Genomic DNA, 23,076 nt, shown 5'->3' on the forward strand with positions numbered 1-23,076 from the left:
TAGTAATGTGTTTAATGACTAACAATTTTTCACACCATTCAACTTTGACTCTTGTACTCTGAAAAAATAAACAATTGCATTCCTTTTGATTAATTTTTCACTCATAAAGGCCTAAGTACTAAAATCTGCTGGTAAACTGACATTAGTTTTAGTGTGAAATAATTTACTTAGTTTTGGTCTTTCCTATTACATTGTGATCTTATTTATTTTTATATAAGATCTAGCATCACATAATGATGATAAATCTTATATTTATAAACACTTATTAAAAAGAAGGTGGGAGATATAAAAATTATCTTTGTTCATTTACATATCATTTGGAATTAATGAAAACTTGTGGGTAACACAAATTAAATGCCTTAAGAAATATGGCTCTGGATAGTTCACATTTTATAATAATAAATTATAGCATAATTTCAATATTAGATATAGAGTGGATTACTTAGGCTCAGGCCCTGTTAATATAGAGCTGTCTCTCTTTTGTGTTTGTCTCATTTCCTAAAATATTCGTAGCTCTCCCATGAAGACACAACACATCTCCAGCATTCCAAGTATGTAAGAGTCTATCACCTAATAGGAGCCAAATGTAATTTTGTTGATCTGAAGTAAAATAGTTCTTCTAGTTATTATTCAGTCTTGCAATGCTTATGCTTTATGCTGTAGGAATTATCAAAACATCTGAATTATTTCTTTTTTTTATATTATGAAAATAGGATAATCAATAACATCTTTAGTAATTTATAATTAGAGTTACTTGGTTTGGGGTGCACATGTTACGAAGTCAAAAGCATAGAAGTGTATACAGAAAAAAGCAAACTTCTTTCTAACCTCTTCTCCAGCTGCATCTGTCTCACCTCATCCTCTCCAGGGATTTCTGTTATCATCAGTTTCTTGCATATCTTCAGAGGTATTCTACAGAATCCAGGTGAGTGTGCATGTTCTTTTTATTTCTGCTAGTTAGAGATTTTGCTTTTATCATTTTTCAGTATATCTTACATCTATAATAATAGATGGAGAGCTCCTCATTCTTTTAATGACTACATAGTGTCTCATTGAAGGGGGCAGCTATAGTGGATTAACTCCTATATTTATAGATATTTCGGTGGTTTTCAATATTTTATTATAACACTGCTTCTTTTCATCCATCTGAGTGGCTATAACAAAATATCACCCAGACTAGGTGGCTTGTAAACAACAGAAATTTATTTCTCACAGTTTTGGAGGCTGGAAGTCCAAGGTTAGGATGCCACCCAGCATGCGCTCTTCTGGGTTGTAGAATTTTCCTTGTGTCCTCATCATAGAAGGGACAAAGGTGTTCTTTGGGGTCTCTTCTATAAGGGATTTCTTTAAGTAGTGGGGACATAAAGAGACTATAGCACTGCTGTACTGAACATTGATGTACGTGTTCACACATGCACATATATCTGTACACAAAATATTTAGAAATAGAATTGCCATGTCAAAAGCTGCATGCATTTTAAGTTGAACAGAAAATGCTACAGAGATTTAATGCCACCAATTTACACTTCAGTTAGCAATATATAAAAATTCTCTTTTTCTCTATCTCATCAAGAAATTGTGGACCAAACTTTGGCATTTGTTAATTTGATGAAACTGTTATTATTTTTTAGACATTGATCTAGGACTTCTAGCCTATGTAGTAAGATATGAATTAGAAACAAGAGGAAATAGTTTTTATATTTCTTTTGAATTTCTTATATAATCTGTCATACTGCTTTAAGACATTGTTTGCTTAAAAATCTAAATTGTTTTCCAGAGGGTAGGAAAGATGCTGTGCAAATCGACCATATATTTTTACCTAGTCTTCTTGGGTGTAATGGCATGTGTTTGTTAGTGTATGAACTAAGTCTGTGGCCATGGAACAAAGAAAATCTAACTGATCTATAGAGGATTTTAATTTTTTTCCTGGCCTCTTTAGAATGACATTCATATCAACTAAAAGAATGCAGTATATGTTGGTCATTATTGCCAGTTTAATAAGAAAATTCATATCCCAAATGGTACCAATCTCTTAAAACTTGCATTTCATATCAAATGTTATTTTTCTCATCTTATTTATTTGCTATCACTGCATAATGTGTCACTGATAGAAAAATTCAGTGACAGGTTTCCATCTTAAACAGCCATTTAAAAGCTCAACATTTGAAGAAGTTCATTATCTACACACATACATTCTACACTGAACTAATTTATAAATGTTACAAAAATCTTAGAAAATGTTTAATTTCTGTTAGCACAGGACTGTTTAAATCTCCAAAGGCTAGAGAATACATGCAAGATCTATCACTTTTCTCTTTTTTTAATGAGTTATACACTTTATTTTTTTTATTTTTTATTTTTTTAAAGGTCATTAAAGGGAGGGAGAGAATCTTTTTTTCTAATATGTTATTAAATTCAATTTGCCAAAATGTAGTATAATACCCAATGCTCATCACATCAAATGTGGAGAGAGATATTCTGAAACGGGCTCTCTGCCCAGCATGGAGCCCGATGGAGGGCTTGATCTCACAACCCTGAGATCATGACCTGAGTCAAAATCAACAGTCTGTCACTTAGCTGACTGATCCACCCATGTGCCCCAATCTATCCCTTTTCTACCTTTTGCATTAACAAGACCAGTGTAGGGCAAGCTCTAAGAATCCTTTACAATGGTACTTTATCAGATCTATACCACAAATACTTGCTTATTTGAATAGTCCTATTCATATTCATATATTCAACCACTTATTAACAACTACTCAGGATATTTCACTGAGCTGAGTCCTACGTGATCTTTTAAAAGATGTTTCTTTGTTTGTTTGTTTATGAGAGAGAAAGAGAGAGAGAGTATGTACTAGCAGGGGGAGGAGTAAGAGAGAGGAAGAAGCAGACTCCCTGCCTACCAGGGAGCCCAATGTGGGGCTCATCCCAGGACCCTGGGATCATGACCTGAGCTGAAGGCAGATACTTAACTGACTGAGCTACCGAGGCACCCCTGAGTCCTAGGTGATTTAAAAGAGATTATTAAGGTGCACCTCTGTGGTGCAGTCAGACTCTTAATTTTGGCTCAGATCATGATCTGAATGTTATGAGATCAATCCCCACCTCGGGCTCTGCGCTCGGTGTGAAGCCTGCTTGGGATTCTCTTTCCCTCTCCCTCTGCCCTTCTAGCTCATGTTCTTTCTCTCTCAAGTAAGTAAATCTTTAATAAGGAAATAAAGAAGATTATTAAATATATATTGCTTATCTTTGGAGAGCTCACATCTTCAAATGTTGGAAGGGCATAGAGACCATGTCAATACTTTTACTGGGAATTTTGTTTGTACCACTGAGTTTCCTTTTAAAATTGAGATCAGATAGATAGACAAATATATCTGTATCTGATGCATATCTATCTATACATGTATAAAAAAAGAAATAGTAAATTAAGAAAAAGGTTTTTTTTTTTAACGTTTTAACTATATAGATACTGAAGAGTAGAGAAGAAAGAAAAATAGGGAAAAATCTCATCCATTATACTTTTAGGGAAAGGCAAACACTATTAGTAACTTGGCATACTCTGTATCCTTTTAATCTTTTTTCTAGGTATATTTTATTTTGTTAAGATCATACTAGAATATTAAGTTTTGTTTTTACTTAATGTGTAATACGTATTATTACAGTACTTTTTAAAAACTACAAAATATTCTATCTATAGTTATATCATAACTTACCTACATTACTCTAATTTTAAATACCTGTATTTTTTCTACTCTCAGTTAATATGAAACACACTGTGATCAGTATCTTGTGATATATATCTGTGTCTGCATTATTTTTCTATTGGGTAAAATTATTGGACCTCATGATGGAGATATTTTTATGCATTTCAGATATGGTTCAATTAGGGTTCAAAAAAATGTAACAATTTTTAATAGTAACTAAATTTCCTGAGTACTTCAGGTATATTTTCTCATGACTCCTTTTTAGTAGGTATTATTACTGATCCTTTAAAACTAAAGGTATTTGGAAGCTCAGGTAACATGGAGACATGTGGGGTTACTTATATTTATAAGCATATAGAAACACTAGAGAGAGATTTGCTCTGGATATTTAGAGCAAATATTGGCCAATTTATAAACCGTTTTTGTGCTGGAACTAGATTTCAAGCCTAGATTTTTCTGGCTATTGAACAACAGAAATTTATTTTCTCACAGTTCTGGATACTGCAAGTCCACGATCAAGGTGTTGGCTTCTTCTGAGACCTCTCTCCTTGGCTTGCAGATGATTGCTTTTCACTCTGTCCTTACACGGTCTTTCCTCTCTGTCTACATGTCTGTGTTCTAATGTCTTCTTATAAGGACCCCAGTTATATTGGATTAGACCTTATTTTATCTTTAAAGATTTAATTACCCTGAATTAGCTGAAAAGCTCTTCAAATTTTGAGATATTCTGTACAATACCTTATTTACATTGATTTTTCTTGTTTCTTTCTCTTCAGATATCTATAATCTCTTATCACATAGAAATACTTAGCCTGAGGATCAGTTCACCTTGAAATAGGATGTTTTATATAACATAGTTTCCAAAATGTAGGTATTCACCCATTAATGGATCCTGAGATTAATGTAATGGGTAAGACCAGTGTTTTGAATGAAGTAGAATAGATCAGAAAATAAATAAGCTTTACAAATTTTTGCTTCAGTTGTGTGTATATGTGTTAAGTTGCAATCAAATGTATTTTTAATTTTAGGTGCGTAACATAAATATTTTTCCCCATAATAGTTTCTTTAGTAAAAAAAATCTTATACTTCCTTTGGCTGTGGGGTACTATTTATTCTGGCAAATGGTCCAACTACTCCCCACTTTATCACCGAAACCTCCAGGATTGTTATTATCTAGCATATACTGACCTTGGGACTCAGGCAAATGCATTTGGTATCAGAATTTCAATGGGATTGAGTGAAATAATTGCATACATCAGCTCTTAGCTTCACCTATATCTTCAATAGGGATCAGATGGTTTTCTCAGAGTTACTTTCTGACTCTGAAATTCGGGGAGAATTTCCATCTCCCAATAGTTGAGCAATATTGGGTTACTTTTTAAACTTTTTCCTGTCAGCCTGTGGTTTGGTTCTAGGTGAATAGTGCCTGGGAGATCATGGTGATCTTGTGTCATATTTCAACATATTTAAATGCAGATTTGAGGGCCCAGGCTGGCTCTGGGGAGCCCTTGGCTTGGGTTGGAAACTGATCCCCCATCCTGGGGACCTCAGTGGTCAAGAAGCCAACCTTGGGCTGCTAAAGCAGGCCTACATCAGCCTACTGTTCTGGTGCTTTGCATGATTTTCTTATTCCTTCAGTGCAAACACGTTCTCCTTTTCTTCCTCTTCTTTCTGATCGACTTCACTAATCTGTTAGAGCTATGTAGGCTCTGGGGAATCCTAAGCTTTTGCAGTCACTCATGCCAATGTGCTCATACTTCATTTATTCTGACTTGTTCCACTCATTTCCAATCCTTCAAACTGCACCCCACTTAACCTTCCAAATCTTGTTACAAAAATCTTTTGATTCTGTATAAATATTCAGAACAACTCTCTCTAGTGTTTATACATGCTTATAAATATAAGAAACCACACATGTCTTCATCTTTAAGCTCTTTTAAATTAAGTGCAATTTTCTTCTATAGACACAGGGCTTTGGGGCATTGACTTCCCATATAATCATAGTACTCAAATCCTATACATTCCTAAGTCCTCTCTGTTACTTGTCTACTTGTGAGGTTTGATATACCAATACAATACTCAGATTTAGGATCTAATCGTGACACAGAAGGTAACATTCCATGTATGTGTGTATTTTCAAGTTCCAGCATTTTAGGTGTCTAACATACTGATTATAAATGATATGTACCAAAATAAATATTTTCCCGAGGCTCAAGGTTTGTAGTCAGTCTGAGCCAGATCCTAATACCTCCAGAGATTTCAGTGATAAAGGTCGCTAAATTATTCTACAAAATAAAAGATAAGAGACAGAATAGGGAAAGATTTTGAAATGATAAGGAGGCTGGTGGATCAGTGTTTTCAAAACTTTCTTGATAATACACGTCTTGGCCTTCAGATATTTCTCCCTCCAATGCATCATTGTTTGAGCGGGTAAATAGAGCAAGGCTCTGATCCACTTCACACATTCATGCTTCATACCTAGTGGTGTGTGGGAGCCTGTACCTGTTGACTCAGGAGAGCCAATTGTGAGCAACTATTCCCAGCCTGGCTTTTAGTGACATCATGGTAGTGAAAATATCAACGTTGAAACTGGCCATAGCGGGAGTATTTATGCCACAGAAATTGGCAAATATATGTTACAAATCAGTACCTTTTGTTTTGAATTCCTTCATAAAACATTTTTGTCAGCACACATTTGCTTATATATGATCTTTTACTTTTAATCTTCCTTTTCCAAGAAATAACAATTTTTAAAAAATATTATTTATTTATTTATTTATTTATTTATTTATTTATTTGAGAGAGAGAGAGAGAGAAAGAACACTTGTGTGCAAGTGGGGTGAGGGGCAGAGGAAAAGAATCTTCAAGCAGACTCCTCACTGAGTGCAAAGCTTGAAGCAGGGCTCAATCTCACAACTCTGAGATCATGCTGAGCTGAAACCAAGAGTCAGAAGCTCAACTGATTAGAGCCATCCAGGCACCCCCAGGAAACATCATAATTTATTGAGACACACCATGTCTGGAGGGACTGGGTAAAAATACAATTTCTCATCTGAAATTTCATATATTCTCTTGAATTACTTCATTAGAGAAATATTTTATGGCATTGTATGCATACGCGTTTTCAATAGAAATGGTCAGTGTTGAACACCATTTTAACTCTGTTATCTGTAAAAACTGAAAAAGTGAGTGAGGGGGGTTTTCCACAATCTTATTCTAAGTTTGACATGATCTGTCATTACATTTCTTGTCAGTTCAATGTCCACTGATTCTCCCTTCACGGTCATTATAGAGATGTACTTTTGACTTAATTCTAAGTTGATAATTCAACTTGCAAATCCTGTTGCAGCTGGACCTTCATTTAGAGCACATATTCTAGACAGAAACCCTAAAGGGTTAATGTATAACCTTGGACCCACCTGGAAACCTCTGCCCTTGCTTTGGATTGCACTGAGACCAATCCGCACACTCAAGGAAACAAACAAATGTGAATGCTAAGGTAAATTAATACATTACACATATAATACCTACTGAACTTGAAGGCACAGAAACTAATGTAGACCTTTGTCAAAAGGTTGAAATTCGGGCGCCTAGTTGGCTCAGTAGGATAAAGTGTCCGACTCTTGATTTCAGCTCAGGTCATGATCTCAGAGTCTGAGATCCAGCCGGGCATTGGACTCTGTGCTCAGTGTAGAGTCTGCTTGAGATTCTTCCCTTGCTCTCCCTCTGCCCCCCACCCCTCAGATAAAGGGAAAAAAAAGTTTGAGATTAGATCAGTGATTCTCAAGTGACAGCGATTTTCCCTCCAGGAGACATTTTGGCAATGTCTGGAGATATTTTGGTTGTCACAGTTAGTGGGGAAGGCTATTGTCTCTAGTGGCTAACACCTGCTGCTAAGCTTCTAAAATGCCTTGGAATGTCCCACAGTGAAGAGCTATCTCGTCCCCAGTGTCAATATGCTCAGGTTGAGAAACCCTAGATTGGATGGAAAGGGGGATTACAAGACCGCTCACCCTGTCAACTTTCTTAAAATGCATCTTAATTGCCCCTACTCTCTATCCTTGGCAGCTGTCACATCTGTTTCCACAACTCCAATCTTCGGGATACTCCACCCTTCCTCTCAGAGGCTACACTTCCTTTTCTCATTTGAAACAATTTAGCAGTGGCTTATTTCTCTTCCTGACTCTCAACACCCCTGCATTCTCCAAAATTATCTTGCCGCTCTACCCAGCAGAGCAAATGAGTTTCCTTGAGATCTATTTTCCTTAGGGAGTTATGGGGAAAGGTGTAAGGAGTGTTGTAAATAATAAACTTGGTTTTCTTCTCATATCCACGGGAGAGCTAAGTTAATCTTGAAATGCATGAGTAATATCTTTCTTAATTTTATATTCGTTTTTTTTTCTATTCAAGTTTGTCATGCTTTCTACTTTGTTCTTTATTTGGATAATTAAAAGGTAATAACTCAGCAGGTGGATTTTCCCCAGCTGTCAGAATTCCTGCTAAAATATGATTTAGAACACCTTGACTCAAAAGGGACCTGACAATTAAAGTGGTTTTTTAAAGAATTACACAACGAATGTGCTTCTTTGGAAAGTTTATTTTCTACCCATTTACTATACTTTGAAGTAGAATTACTAATTGTTATTCAACTATATTTCATTACAGTTAATTGGCTTCCAACATTTGAAAATGATTTACTCCCACCACTTCAGAAGCTGCTAATAGCAGCTCCTAAATCACAATCTTGACAGAACAGCTTCATGTTCTTTCTTGATTACAATGTCTTTGCAATTCCAAATTTAACAAGGTGATTACATTTTTGAATTTTTGTGCTTTGTGGATTTTTTTTTTAGGAGGAGTGATGTGATGATGTTAAAGGAATCCTGTTTGTAAATTAGAATCTTAAATCTTCCTCCATCCTAAATAATATTCCCAAATTTTACCTTCAAAGAGCAAAAGGCACAACTGGTCTCTGGGAAAATGCAGGCCGACTCTTCCAAGAGCATTTGTACAGGAGTGGGTATAGAAGCACTTCAAAGATAAATTTGATTCCTCCTAGACCATGTCATCTGCAACTCATGGAAATCAAATGCAGAGCTACACACCTCAAAAATCACTGGAAACCTCTAGTATCTTCAAGAGAAAAATAAGTTGGCAGATATTGGGGAATGGAGCTGTTACCATCTTTCATTAATACATACTAAATAATCAGATTAAGCCATGCTTCTGCTACTGTGTAACCCCACAGGTAAATCACTTTGCTTTTTTGAAACCTCTGTAAAATGGGTGGCTATCGTGAATGTCTCATGGTGCCGTGTGCATGATTCAGTGAGTTCACTATTAATACATATTTATTGGAAATCATGCATGTAACTGACACTACAGTAGATAAAACAGATGTAGGGGTGAACAAGGTAGTCTGGTTCTTTGCTCTTTATAGCTTTTACTACCTACACTCTGCCATTTGATGAGCAACGCTCATTGGTAACATCAGCAACCCCTGGGAGCTTGTTAAAAATCCAGAATCTCAGGCCCTCCTCAGATGTCCTGAATCAGAATCCATATTTTAACAAGATTCCCAGGTGATTCATATGTACATTAAAGTTTGATAAGCACTGGTCTAGCAGGTATTATGAAAACTACTTCAGAACTTAGGAAAGTGCTATGCAAATATTTTTAAAAGGCCAGTTAATCATAAAATAAGAAAAGGAAGATACAAATTGTATTTCAAATTTCAAAAAAATAATATATGCATGTGTGCTTACTTAAATCAGATAATTTTTGTTAAAATTATGGAGAAAAGATACGTTGTAATTATTATATTATTATTAGACATTCATTTTAACGCTAAAGGAGTTAAGAATAATGTCAGGAAAATATCTGAAATTTCCGGAGGAAGCTATCCACTGAAGCTTACATAAAAGAAGATAAGAGAGATGAAGTTACCTGGTTCAAATCAGTTTAGGTCATTCTCCGAAAATGCGATCTCATAGCCCTTGGTCTTTGTGGAATTACAAACGAAAGACATGAAGGGAAAAGCCTCTTTCCTTGTGGGGAAGAAAGTATAGTTAAGGCGGAGAATAAGAAACAAGGAGATGAGAAAGGAAAAAAGAGCACTTGAGACAAGAAAAGGGTCTGAAAGGGCAAGAATAATTTAGAAAGTATACATTATGTCTCCTGTGGGTGCTCCAGACATCAAAAAGAAGAGAATAATATATTTCAGGGCTTGATATTCCCGAACAGTCGTAACAGCCACAAACTACTGCCAGTAATTTAGCAGAGATGCTATGTCAAGGACAAAATCCACACACTCAACCTCATACTCAACCAAATTGCATGCTATTGACTATGACAAGTCCTTGTTGGAATCCTCTTATCATGGCAAACATCCTTGGTATTCTAAATAGTATCATGACGGGGGAAAGAAGAAAAATATCCTGAGCCCGGGGCACAAATATTCTATGGAAACAAACAAGAAAGAAATTGAGCAGCTGTACAAGAAATTGTTCATATGCAAAGACAGTTGTAAATTTTGTAGACACTAAACATATAAAATACACTCTCTGAAGCACTGTTTCCTAAAAGGTAAAATAAATAAGTGGACAAAAGTGACTTTTGTCATTATAGAGCAGTCAGCTTCAGTTTCAGTACTGAGAAGATTCCAGAATTAACCACCTGTTATTGATTTTAAGCTTGCTAGAAGAACAGCAAAAGTATTCCAATACTTTGTCTTCTAATACTTTGGAAGACAGCCAAAGTATTATGCCAACAATATAGGATTAAATACTCCAAATTATGCTACTTGGGCAGCACACTATTAATCAAAGGAGTGCTTAATGACAGAAGTGAACTGAATCCAGTTCCCCTTTCCTTGGGTGGTATTTACAATGTGATACCAAAAAGAGTATCAATACATCTATTTAGCAAATATTCATTAGGCCATTAATATGTACCAGTGGTAGCATGTGAGCAAGTTTTCAATCAAATTAAAGAAACCAAAACCATGGTAGCAACTGAATGAACGTCAACCTTTCATGTGGAAGCCAAGCCCATCCTTATCATTGGTCCTATAAGTGGCCTCTGTAACATCCCCATCATAATGTTATTGCTTAGATGTCATCAATAGTAAGATCCATTAGTTGTAAGCCTATTGGGTGTCTCAGGTATTGTATATACAACACTGACATGGGCTGTGGAGGTGAGAGCAACCACAAATAGGAAAGGCAACAAATAATAATTTTGACCATCAAATATTTTGGGGCCCACTACGATGAGAGTCATTACTGTTAATTTATAGAGCAATGCGAACTGCAAATCAGTTGCCTCACTGGCCTCAGAAAAAAATAAATTGACAAAGTAAAAAAAAAAAAAAGCATTGAACACTATATTCCTTTTATCATGTTGTTTGTCACATTTATTGTAGGTAAAACTTCCTGTTTTATTTTTCATCTTCTCAGCTGTAAGTTCCCTGAAAGTAGGGATTGTGTTTACTGTGTATTGGTCACTGTTCTATTTGTAGCAAGTGGCACAGTGCCTGACATGTATTCATTCTAAACTTGTGTTGAGTGTGTGTTATATGATATCACTGTCCTCAGCATTAGAAAAAGGACTGGTCAACTAGAAAAGGACTGTCCCTTACTTCTTGTCCCAGATTCAAGAAGCACCACGCCACTCCAGTATCTAGTAGGATAAACAGAAGAAATTCACACCTAGAACCAACAGAGTGAAAATATTAAATACCAGAGACAAAGAACAGATCTAGGGGCACCTGGGTGGTTAAGTTGGTTAAGCATCCACCTTTGGCTTGGGTATGATCTCAGGGTCCTGGGATGGAGCCCCGCATCAGGCTCCCTGCTTGGCTGGGAGCCCTCTCCCTCTCCCTCTGCCTCTGCCCCTGCTTGTGCTCTCTTTCTCTATCTCAATAATAATAATAATAATAATAATAATAATAGACAGATCTTAAACACAGGAGGAAGAGAGATTACTTATACAGGAACTACAATTAGATCAAGAGACAAGTTATCAATAACAACAAAGAAGTTCTCAGCGTAATCAAGAAATCCAGGCTAACGGTCAAAATTAAGAGATAATTGCCATTCTGGAATTATATTCCCAGCGAATTTTTTTTCAAGAAGAAAACATAAAATATAGATGTTTTCAAAAATTAAGAGCCTTTATTGATAAGAGATATATTCCTAGAGGAATACCTATGGCATATACTTCAACAATAAGGGACACACACCAGGAGGAACATTGATATGCAGAGAGCAATGGTGAGCAAAGGAAATGGTGAAGCATATGAGGAAACCTAAACAAACACTGTTCACCACAATAATTATGATACATTATATTAGAGATTCTTAATCAGAGAAACTGGTGAACATGCACATCAAGACTCTTTTACAAAGATCCTCGGAACAGCCTTTGGAATAATAAAGGTTGCAAGGTTACATACCAATAATTGCTCTGAAAAAACTGAGTACGAGCAAAAGGGTAGAGTAACGTGAAGGGTATTGCTACTGAGGGGTGAGCTGCTTTGTATTAGAAAAAGGATGGGATGAGCACTGGATGTTATTCTATATGTTGGCAAATTGAACACCAATACAAAATAAATTTATAAAAATTAAAAAAAAAATAACAAAAAAAAAAAAAAGAAAAAGGAAGATCCCTCTGAGAGGTGACCCCTGAATAATCTAAAACCCCTGACTTCTTAAATCTGAAAACCAAGGGCAGGCCCCCGGGCTTGTGGTGATTTTATATAAGTTTGAGCAACTGGGCAGTTATTCTCTTTCTCTAACAACTTGAGTACAATAGTGGATAGCTGGGGATTTTAAAAAAAGAGAGATTAGTCTAAATTACAGATGTAGAAAATTGGACTGATACTTGGGAATCCTGCATTCTAGGCTGGACAAGATATGCAATTTTCTTTACTTTCAATTTTATTGATTATAAAAGATGGAGTTGAATTAGATGATGTCTAATGTTCTTTCTAGCTCTAAAAGCATAGGATGAAATAAAGAGAAATTGGGGGCAATTTTTCTTAGAGAAGTTATTAGAGTAAGTGAAATATGTATATGTACGTGTAAAATTTGAAAAACTTCCTTGCTTTCACTTGTTGAAACCAGTAGTAAATAGATCAGAGACACAGCAAGTTTTTCTTTAAAACAATGGAGTTTTCCTTGGAATATTTTGTATATTCATATTCCTAGTTCAGCTATATGGGTTTTCATATGCATATGGGTTTTCATATGCATAAAGGTCAAGGTCTATTAATTAAATGGATTTTCATATTCACAAAGACGGTCATTTGAAAGCAGCCACATGTTAATTTTCTATTAAATGAGGATCTTCTCAAGGACAAAGCAAGGGTGATGTAGGTCCCTCTGAATGAGGCAGCACTTTCTCAGATTCTCACAAACCCATGGTTTTAGTAACTGAATTCTGATAAGAGAGAAAAATGGAAGGCAGTTTGTTTTTATTTGTAGCTTGCCTGCAGTGCTTGATTTTTAGAGATAAGCTGAGGAACTGGATGATTTCTCCATCATTTCATCAGCTACCTCAGCTCATATAATCAATAAAGGTCAGCCTGAGTCAAATTTCAGTGTACTGATTATAAGAATTACGCAGCATTCTTTGCCTCCTTTCCTCTTTGAACATTTTGGTGGAATTACACCTGACTTGTCAAAGGCGGTACTTCCCTTGCTTGTCAACACATCACAGTCCAGTTAGAAGATGTACCAAAGCATCAGCAATCCCTCTCACATCGAACGGAACAACGCAATCATTTTTTCCATGATCATTTCACTGCAGTGAAACAAAAATATATTTGAAGTTGGATTTTTCAAAGGAAATTACTTGAAACAACCATGTTGTCTCATATCTGATCCAAGTGTGGCTTTAAAGAAAGGGTTTCTCTGTGGCTAGGACCAGCTTCCAGGCTGCAAATCAACATACAACATTTATTTTTTTTTAATTTCAAAAATCTTTTTTCCTTTCATTTTAAGATGTACTTACTGTTTATCTCTGTCTGAATCCAGCATATACTTTGTTTAAATACAGGGGTTGAACTATGTCTGAATATGACTTCAATTATGGGAGTTGAGAAGAGACTACATCTTGGCTACAAGTAATTAATACTCTGTATTTTGGGGAAATGAAAAATGATGAGCAAGCTGAAGGGTAATTTATGTATAAGAAGAAAGGTGAGGAACTAATCCATTAGCATGTTAATTAAGTAGAGTAAGATTAATATTTCATATAATCATTTGTTTTAATAAATGTATTTAAGCCCATTCTATACCTGTCACTGAGAGATACTGTGCTTCAGGTCCTGAAATGTTGTGGGACCCTTTAGTATTTTCACTGGATATTTGTCCTGCATATAAAATCCCACATTTGTCAGAAGAATGTGAAAAAATATTTCAGCATAATTGTTGATGCCATTTGTGCACTGCTTTTTATTTTAAATAACAAAAAAATCTTTCTTATGGAACTACACCTAAGACCTAAAATAATTATTTGACTTTTTATGAGCCTTTCTTGGTTATTGATGCTTATCCTGGGCTGTTTTGTATTCATTTTACATGTTTGGACAAATGCAGACAGCATAATTTTCAGATTAAATTTGTTTACAGTTTTATTTTGGAAGAGATAGTTCTGCACAAGACACTTAAGTTTTCCTCCAATTCTGAGATTCTGTGATTAATTAAGCTGTTATTAGAATCTAGTTTGACTTTAGGGACTCACCACAAAGAGATTAAGGTTAGACTGTGGAAAACCTAACTGACCGAGCCACCCGGGTGCCCCTAAAATGTGATATTTTTATAAACATCATATTGTGCTGAACTGAGGAAATGAGGAGATGGGGAGACCCCCTAGGTCACTGTGACTAAAAAACGAAGGCCCCAAAAAAAAAACAAAAAAAAAAACAAAAAACGAAGGCCCACACTATTTTCTCTCATGACTTCACTTATTATCTCTAATCGGTGACTTCCAGGTTTGTAACTCCCATCAATTTTCCCCTTTATAAGTCTCCTTTATAAGTAGGATTCCATCCGATATTAGTTACTTGGCGGTTTTCCCCCTTGAATGTCTCAAACGATTGTGAAATTGGACATATTCAAAATAGTGGCAACGTATCCCATAGCCATTCTTCCTTCAGGGTTCCCTAACCTAGTACATAGGTGTCTCTCAATTGAGAAACCTGGGCACAATGCCTGATTCCTCAACTCATCTCCAATCCATCACCAATGCTTTTCTTTCTCTCCAAGACTCTTCAAGTCAGCTTTTTTCTCTCTAACCCTATTCCCACCTCCTGAGTCTAAGCTAACAAATCCCTTTCATGGGTGACTTCCACTGGTCCCTAATGAGGCTCACTACATCTACGTGTGCCACCCGTGCAATCCTTTCTTAGCATGATAGCTAGAGAAATCGTTTTCAAACGTGAATTTTATCCCTTCCCTCCTATGCTTGAAACTCTTTAATGTCTTCACGTTGCTCCTAGGATCATGTCTAGATTTTTAAACATGGCCTACAGGGCTTCATATAAATGCTACCTACCTCCTCTTGAACCCTTTCCAGTCTCCTGCCTATTCTACACCAGCCACATTGATCTCCTTTCAGTTCCTGCCGTATGCCATATTCTTCTCCTCCCCAAGTCATTGCTTATGAAATTAGTTGGAATTAAGGTCTGCTGTGTAATGGAAAGACCAATGACCCTGGCTTAAAGAAGAGAGTTTATTTCTCTTTTACATATAAGTTCAAGTATGCTTCTAGGGATATGTTGGCTGAGACCCATAACTCTTCTATCTTGATGCTCCACCATACACCATGTGTGTCCTCAACCTCACTGTCTATGTGGCATCTCTGACTTAGGAGCAGGACGGAAAAAAAAAAAAAAGACAAAAGACAAAGTACCAAATAGCATTTCTGTATCCATACCATGTATTAAGTTTAATTGGATGGCCATCCCTGGGTGCAAAGAATGCTGGGAAATGTGATCTTATTTCAGGTGCAGCTAAAAATTTGGGTTAGACAGTTTTCTTTAAAGGTTATTATTCCTCCCCATGTTGTTGTGTCTAAATTTCTGCTCCAGAATATAGACAATCATCCTACTACCTGAGACGAAAGAGAAGATGGATATGGATAGACAATATAAACATGAGCCAGTGATACACTGGCTCTCTGTCTCCCTCTGCCACCCTCTGTTACCCACCCTCTTTGCCTGGCATTTCTTAAGCACCTTATGTGTCTCAGTCTGAAGCCGTTTCCTTAAGGAATCCTTCTCTGACTGTCCCCCCACCCCCAACTTCTATACTCCTATCCCAGCACCTAATTAGGGTTCTTAGTATTTTTTAATAGACTTTAGTCTATTAAATAGTCCTGTATACTCCCTGCCCCAATATATGCACAGCCTCAGTGCATACATTTATAATAGTTTATGAACCTATGTTGATAATCACCCAAAGTTCATAGTTTACATTAGGGCTTACTCTTGGTCTTGTACGTTGCATGTGTTTTAAGAAATGTATAATGACAGGGATCCACCATAGTATTATACAGAAACAATAGTTTTGCTGCCCTAAAAACTTCTGTGCTCTGACTATTCATCCCCCTCCTTCCCCCAACCCTTGAAACCACTAATCTTTTTTACTATGCTCACAGTTTTGCCTTTTCCAGAATGTTGTATCATTGAAATCATATACCATATAGCCTTTTAAGGTTGGCTTCTTCCACTTAGAAATACGCATGTAAAGTTTCTCTATGTCTTTTCATGGCTTGATAGCTCATTTCTTTTTAGTGTGAATAATATTCCACTATCCAGATGTATTACAGTTTATCTATTCACCTACTGAAGGACATCTTGGTTGTTTCCAAGTATTGGTAATTATGAATAAAGCTCCTATAAACATCTGCGTGCCAGTTTTGGTGTGGATGTAGTTTTCAGCTCATCTGGCTAAGGACCAAGGAGCATGATTGCTGGATCATATGGTAGGATGTTTAGTTTTCTAAGAAATTGCCAAACTGCCTTCTAAAATGGAATTTTGCATTCCATTTCCTATTGTCCCACATCCTTACCAGTTTTGAGTATTGTCAATGTTCTAGATTTTGGCACTTTAATAGGAATGCAGCGGCATCTCATTGTTTTAATTTGAATTTCCCTGTTGATGTATGATGTGGAGCCTCCTTTCAAATGCTTATTTGCCATCTGTATATCTTCTTTGGTGAGGTATCTACTAAAGTCTGGCTCATTCTTTAGACAGGATGTTTGTTTTCTTATTATTGAATTTTAAGAATTCTTTATACATTTTGGACAACAGTCTTTTATCAGATATATCTTTTGCAAATATTTGTTACCAGTCTGTGGCTTGTCCCTTCATTCTCTTAACAGTGTCTTTTGGAGTGCAGAAGTTTTAATTTAATAGTCTTGATTATCATTTACTTTTCCATAGATCATGTCTTTGGTGTTGTATCTAAAAGTCATTGCCGGGCAGCCCCGGTAGCCCAGCGGTTTAGCACCGCCTGCAGCCCAGGGCATGATCCTGGAGATCCGGGATCGAGTCCCATGTCGCGCTCCCTGCATGGAGCCTGCTTCTCCCTCTGCCTGTGTCTCTGCCTCTCTCTCTCTCTCTGTGTCTGTCATGAATGAATAAATAAATAAAATATCTTAAAAAAAAAAAGTCATTGCCATATCCAAGGTCATGAAGGTATGAAGGCCTTCTCCTACTATTATCTTCTAGGAATTTTACAATTTTGTCTTTAGGTCTATGATCCATTTTAATTTTTGTGAATATTTAAAGTCTGTGCCTAGATTCTTTTTATTTTTTATTTTTTTTGCATATGATGTCCAGTTGTTTTGGCGCCATTGTTGAAAATACTATTGTTGCTCTATTGTATTACCTTTGCTCATTTGTCAAAGATCAAATTTCTGTGATTTCTATTCTGTCTTATTGCTCTATTTGTTTATTCTCTCAACAGTACTGCACTGTATTGATTACCATAGATTTATAGTAAGTCTTAAAGTCAGCCAGTGTCAGTCCTCTGAGTTTATTCTTCTTTCATACTGGGTTGGGTATTCTAAGTTTTTTACTTCTCCATATAAACTTTAGAATCAGTTTGTTGATATTTACAAAATAACTTGCTGGGATTTTGCCTGGGATTGCATTGAATATATAGGTCAAGTTGGGAAGAACTGACATCTTGACAATATTGACTCTTTTATACATGAACATGGAATATCTCTTCATTTTTTAGTTTTTAAAAATTTGTTTTATCAGACTTTGGTAGTTTTAGTCATATGGTACGTATTTTGTTATGTATCATAGTATTTTTAAAATAGTATTTTAAAAAATTTATTCAATTATTCCAAAATTCCAGTAGACTGTTACATGAGATCAAAGCCAAACACTGCATTGTTTACTACTATATCTCTTTTGACACATGATGGACACCTAAGAAATATTTATTAAATAAATGGAATGATACATGCTGTATGTGCTGAGCAATACAATAGAGTTAAAGCTGGTGTTATCGCCTCAACATCTATCTATGTTGATGACCCCATTGATGACCCAGTTACATGGTATTAAATTATCCCTTTGCAGTGATTTGTTCCAAAAAGAGGATGGCTATTTTGACCTATGAAATGTGAGAAGTGCTGGGGAATTCTGGGGAAAATATTCTTACTCTTAGAAGAACCACTGAAAGAGGTGTGTTCCCTTCTTCACAGGCATGTTGCTGGATCTGGATCCCAAACCTAGGCATGTTGCTGGATCTGGATCCCAAACCTAGAAGTTACGCAGTTATCCTACCACGAGCACCAGCATGAAGACAAGATCAAGGACGGATGTACAGAAAGATTTAGGAAAACTACATCCCAAATTGACCCTTGAATAATGTAACTGTGCTCACAAATCAACCAATATGAGGTCTGCTTTTCCTCTGGATGTCATATGCTGTGAAATAATCTATGTCCTAGATGTTTAAGGTAAGTTAGCCCCTGTATTATGGGAGCAATTGCTTATTTTAAAGTTCTATAAATTTGAAAAGTTCCTGCTTGCTTTCTACCCAAGCTAAATTCAAGTATCCCCATTTGGATAGAAGCATGAAGATCCTGATGCTTCCTCATTGTCCCTATTTGATAAATGCACCTTCTTCTCACAGTCACTTCCAAGAGTACATTATGTGCTCTAGTTCTGCCCTAGGTCAGCTTTGTACAATTATCGTAACTGGATTCTACTAGGTAGATGTTTTTATTTTTCTAAGTGTTATATATTTTTTTTCTTTTTTAAAAATCCAGGATATAATACTTATCATCATCTTAAGTTATTGAGGTATAAAAATAATAACCTCAAATTTGACCTTCATAAAAATATATTCTTATAGAAGAATGTTTTAAAATCTCCTCATATAGTCTTTGTATTTTTTACTTTTTATTATCAAATTCCTCTGTATATACACACATGCACACACACCCTACCATACTCTCTCTCTCACATTCCTTTAAATTTCAGCAATTATCCTTGTGCTGCCTGCATAACTCGGAAATGAAGGGAATTAGAATGTTAAGTGGATTAAAAGGTTAATTGCCTAATTTTACTTTCTTTCCTGAAAAGACTAGTTTGACCTATGCAAGTTTCCTTTTTGGAAGCTAGGAATCTTTTGAAATATACTTGAATGAATTAGTTTTTATCTTTCAAGTTAACTACTTTTACATAATAGTTCTAATGTTAGTTTCTTGGTAACTGATATTTTTCTGTCTTTTTCTGTTACCATGTTTGGGAAATTGTGATCTCTAAACTTTGTTTCTATTAACAATTATATGAAGAAAATATTTTGGAAAATGTCATAAACAGCTGAATAAGCCTAGCATATATCTTATTTTTTTCAAGATGCCTCCTGGAAATAAATTAAAATACCTGAAAAATTAGAGATATTTCAGAAAATATTCTATTTTCTATTTTTAATTAAATACTGTGACAAAGCAGCCCTTCAAAGGTATTAGAAAAATAATTCATTTGCAAGATCTCGCATAACAAAAACCTTTACTATGTCCCAGTATAATTCTCTAAAGTACTGATGAAATATTGCAATTATTCTCAGCATACCATTAACATTTAAGCAACTCACATTCGGTAATGGGAATTTGAAATGCTTCATGTCTTGAATGTCCCCAAAGTGTTACTTGCTTGAGTTTTCAGACTTTGCTTAGATGATAAAAATAAAGCTAGACTTGATTTGATTGGGCTCAGTTCCTTGAGTTTCTTCTTGGTTGATCCTACTTCCCTGTCTATACATTTGATATCTTTGATTTGAATTCAGGGATATTTAAAATATATTGTTTCTATGGGATATTAAAGCCCTACCCTGACGAAGTGACATCTAAAAACTTGACTGTTGATCCCACACCTGTGTAATTCTTAGGAACTTATGAAAGTAGAGAAAAACCTGTGGTAGGGTTTCAGAATTAATACCCTCATTTCATGAGATTATTTTTTTTTCTTTCACCGGTTGAGAAGACAAGGTCCTCAGTTAATGAGTTTTAATTCTTCTTTTCTATCTAAAATGGTCAACTTCATTGGGAATGTGTAGACATTTCCATGAAGGCAAAGTAGTGGAAAGAAAAGTACCTAAAGCTATTGTCAGGAAGGAAAGAAGAAAGCCAAAGTGATAGAACTTGAAGGCGTAAGTCAGGGGAAAATGCAACAAGAAGAGAGAAAAGAGAAATATTAAAAAAATCAGAGATCAAACAGCATAATGAAAAATGCCTGTATTTCTGATGCAGGGAGTTTGCAAGGCCCGGGTGGATTTCATCTATGGATGAGGTGGTGACTAAAGAGAAAGAGCAAACAGAGTTGACTGAGTTGGGCCGGGAGCAGTCATTACCTCATGAGAACATTTATATGGCTTGTCTCTAAAGGCCAATAAACATGACCTGGCTGCCATGAAGCACTGAGCAAAATGGGTCAATACATCAGAGCGAGTCTGCTAGAGAATTGGTTTATTTCCTGTTTCTTTGGTCATTTACAAAATTATGAAATACAAAAAAATGAGTGGGAAATATCAGAAAGAGAGACAGAACATGAGAGACTCCTAACTCTGGGAAATGAACAAGGGTTGGTAGAAAGGGAGGTGGGCAGGGGTGGGGGTGACCGGATGATGGGCACTGAGGGGGGCACTTGATGGGATGAGCACTGGGTGTTATTCTATATGTTGGCAAATTGAACACCAATAAAAAATTCAAAAAAATGTAAACAATTATGAAATACAAAATATTCACAAAAGGGTATATTAAGGGCACAAAGTGATGTTTCTCAAGCCTAGTTATCATTAGGAGCTCCTACAGATATCGATACGAACACCTCAGGATAATTAAATTGGTGCTCGGGCATCGGTTTTTGTTTTTTGTTTTTTTAAGCTCTTTAGAGAAATGTACTGTGCAGCCCAGATTGAGAGCCACTAGTAAAAAAGTCTTCTATAGGGAAGACTGGTAGCCCAGTGGTTGAGTGTCTGCCTTTGGCTCAGGGGGTGATCCTGGGGTCCTGGATGGAGTCCGTAGTGGGCTCCCCGCATGGAGCCTGCTTCTCCCTCTGCCTGTGTGTCGGCCTCTCTCTCTGGGTCTCCCATGAATAAATAAATAAAATCTTTAAAAAAATGTCTTCTATAATATATTTCACTGAATTAACTTCTGGAGGTGAATCTATTTGATGCATATAGACCCCCCCACCCCACCCAGTTTTACTGAGAAATATCATTGTTGAAGGCATGTGACATGATAGTTCCCTGGCCAAATAGGTCCGATGGTTTTGCCCTACGAACTATTGGCCCTTCCTGCCCTTCCTTCAGCTCCAGCACCTCTGGGCCACACAGCTTCCAGATGTTCTCGCCAGCCCTTCTAGGCAGATGGGATGGGGAGCCACTGTGGGCGGGTGGAGCTGCCTCAGCTCCCTCGCCTGGGTGGGAAGGGGAGCGGCCATTCCAGGCAAATCTCAAACACACTCCAGTTGGAAGGATCCAAGAGCCCATGGCTTTGGCTATGAATCAATCCCCAGCCTGTGTGCAGCACAGAAACCCTCCATGCCTGGTCCTGGCTTTGCTCTGGGGGTGATCAGCTCTGCCCACCTACCCCTTGGTTTTAGCATGATCTGCTACATAGCTCTTCTGGTCAGATGTGTCTGGGAGGCACTCTCCACAGGAGGTGGGGCTGTGACTCAGCTTCTGGCCTGGGTGTGGGCAAACCAGGCCCTCGGGATAGCAGAACTCCTCATTAGAGGATCTGAATCAAGCAGATCTTCACTCTACAGAGTTCCCTGGTCAGAGGGCACCACTAATTTGGTGCTGCAGATGAGCAAAACCACCGCTGGGGCCTTCTACTTGGACACTGTGGTATAAACTCTGCCAGAGTTCGTGTGCTAGTTGTTGCTAACCTCTCCCCCTTTCTCCATCACAGCCGGATTCCCACTGACTGAGCCCAGCAGATTCCCTTCGGGGCAAGTTGAGAGTAGTGACACCTCCTGAGCCAGTGCTGGGGACGGCAGGGCTGGTTGTGTCTCAGTTCTCTCTTCCCACCGAAGGAGCTGCAGGCTCAGGGGTGTGCTCTCCACCATGTGACACTGTGCTGGTCTGGGAGAAGGGCAACGCTGTCAACCTCTCACATCAAGTGCAGTGTGTCTTGGTATCTGTGATGCAGGGGGCGCTTCAGTCTTATCCCCGTGTTCTGTGATTCGCCAAGTGGATTTGCTTATTCTTGAATCATTGTTAGTTGTTCTTCTTACAAGAGGATGGAAAATCAGGAATGACCTATGTCACCACCTTGGTGATGTCACTTGTATATAGTTATTGTTCATTCATTTTTTAGTGTTGAATAGTGTTGTATAAACATAAACCATTTCACTGTAATATCTTGTGGCATCTTCTGCAAACTAAGCCTCTGTTGTTTTTCTCTCGTGGCCAATCGATTGTAAGGAAATCTTATTAGGCCATAAGTATGGATTCAAAGGGATGGGGCAATGAAGCAATGGATTGTCTGAACCATCTATTAATTCAACTTCCCTGTGCCTGAAGATTTGCTTTGGACTCTATCTTTTACCATTTCCAGTTAGTTGTGAATTGCTGCTCTGCCCCTTTAATCAAAATGATTGTAGCAGTAGGTACACGACTTGGGATCCATTGGTCCTCTCACCTACCACAGCACACAGAAACTGCTGGTCTGATGCAAGTAATGGCATAGATTTTTTTTTTTTAAGATTTTATTTATTCATGAGACACACACACACACACACACAGAGAAAGAGAGAGAGAGGCAGAGACACAGGCAGAGGGAGAAGCAGGCTCCTTGCAGTGAGCCCGATGTGGGACTCAATCCCAGGACCCC

At 37.0% G+C, this 23,076-nt stretch overlaps 1 long non-coding RNA gene across 9 annotated transcripts in view; it reads left to right on the forward strand.

Annotated features, from left to right (window-relative positions):
- The window catches only part of LOC144282255 (uncharacterized), a 204,983-nt gene that overhangs the window by 23,455 nt on the left and 158,452 nt on the right, over window positions 1-23,076 (forward strand). For 8 of the 9 annotated variants that reach the window (XR_013350607.1, XR_013350609.1, XR_013350606.1 and 5 more), the window contains 3 exons: window positions 840-925; window positions 13,764-13,906; window positions 18,433-18,690. This is a non-coding gene — a long non-coding RNA (uncharacterized LOC144282255). The remainder of the gene's footprint in view (window positions 1-839; window positions 926-13,763; window positions 13,907-18,432; window positions 18,691-23,076) is intronic. The other variant, XR_013350605.1, reaches the window with a different exon arrangement.

This window comes from Canis aureus, chromosome 13 (assembly GCF_053574225.1).
Source record: "Canis aureus isolate CA01 chromosome 13, VMU_Caureus_v.1.0, whole genome shotgun sequence".
In the NCBI taxonomy this organism is placed as follows: domain Eukaryota; kingdom Metazoa; phylum Chordata; class Mammalia; order Carnivora; family Canidae; genus Canis; species Canis aureus.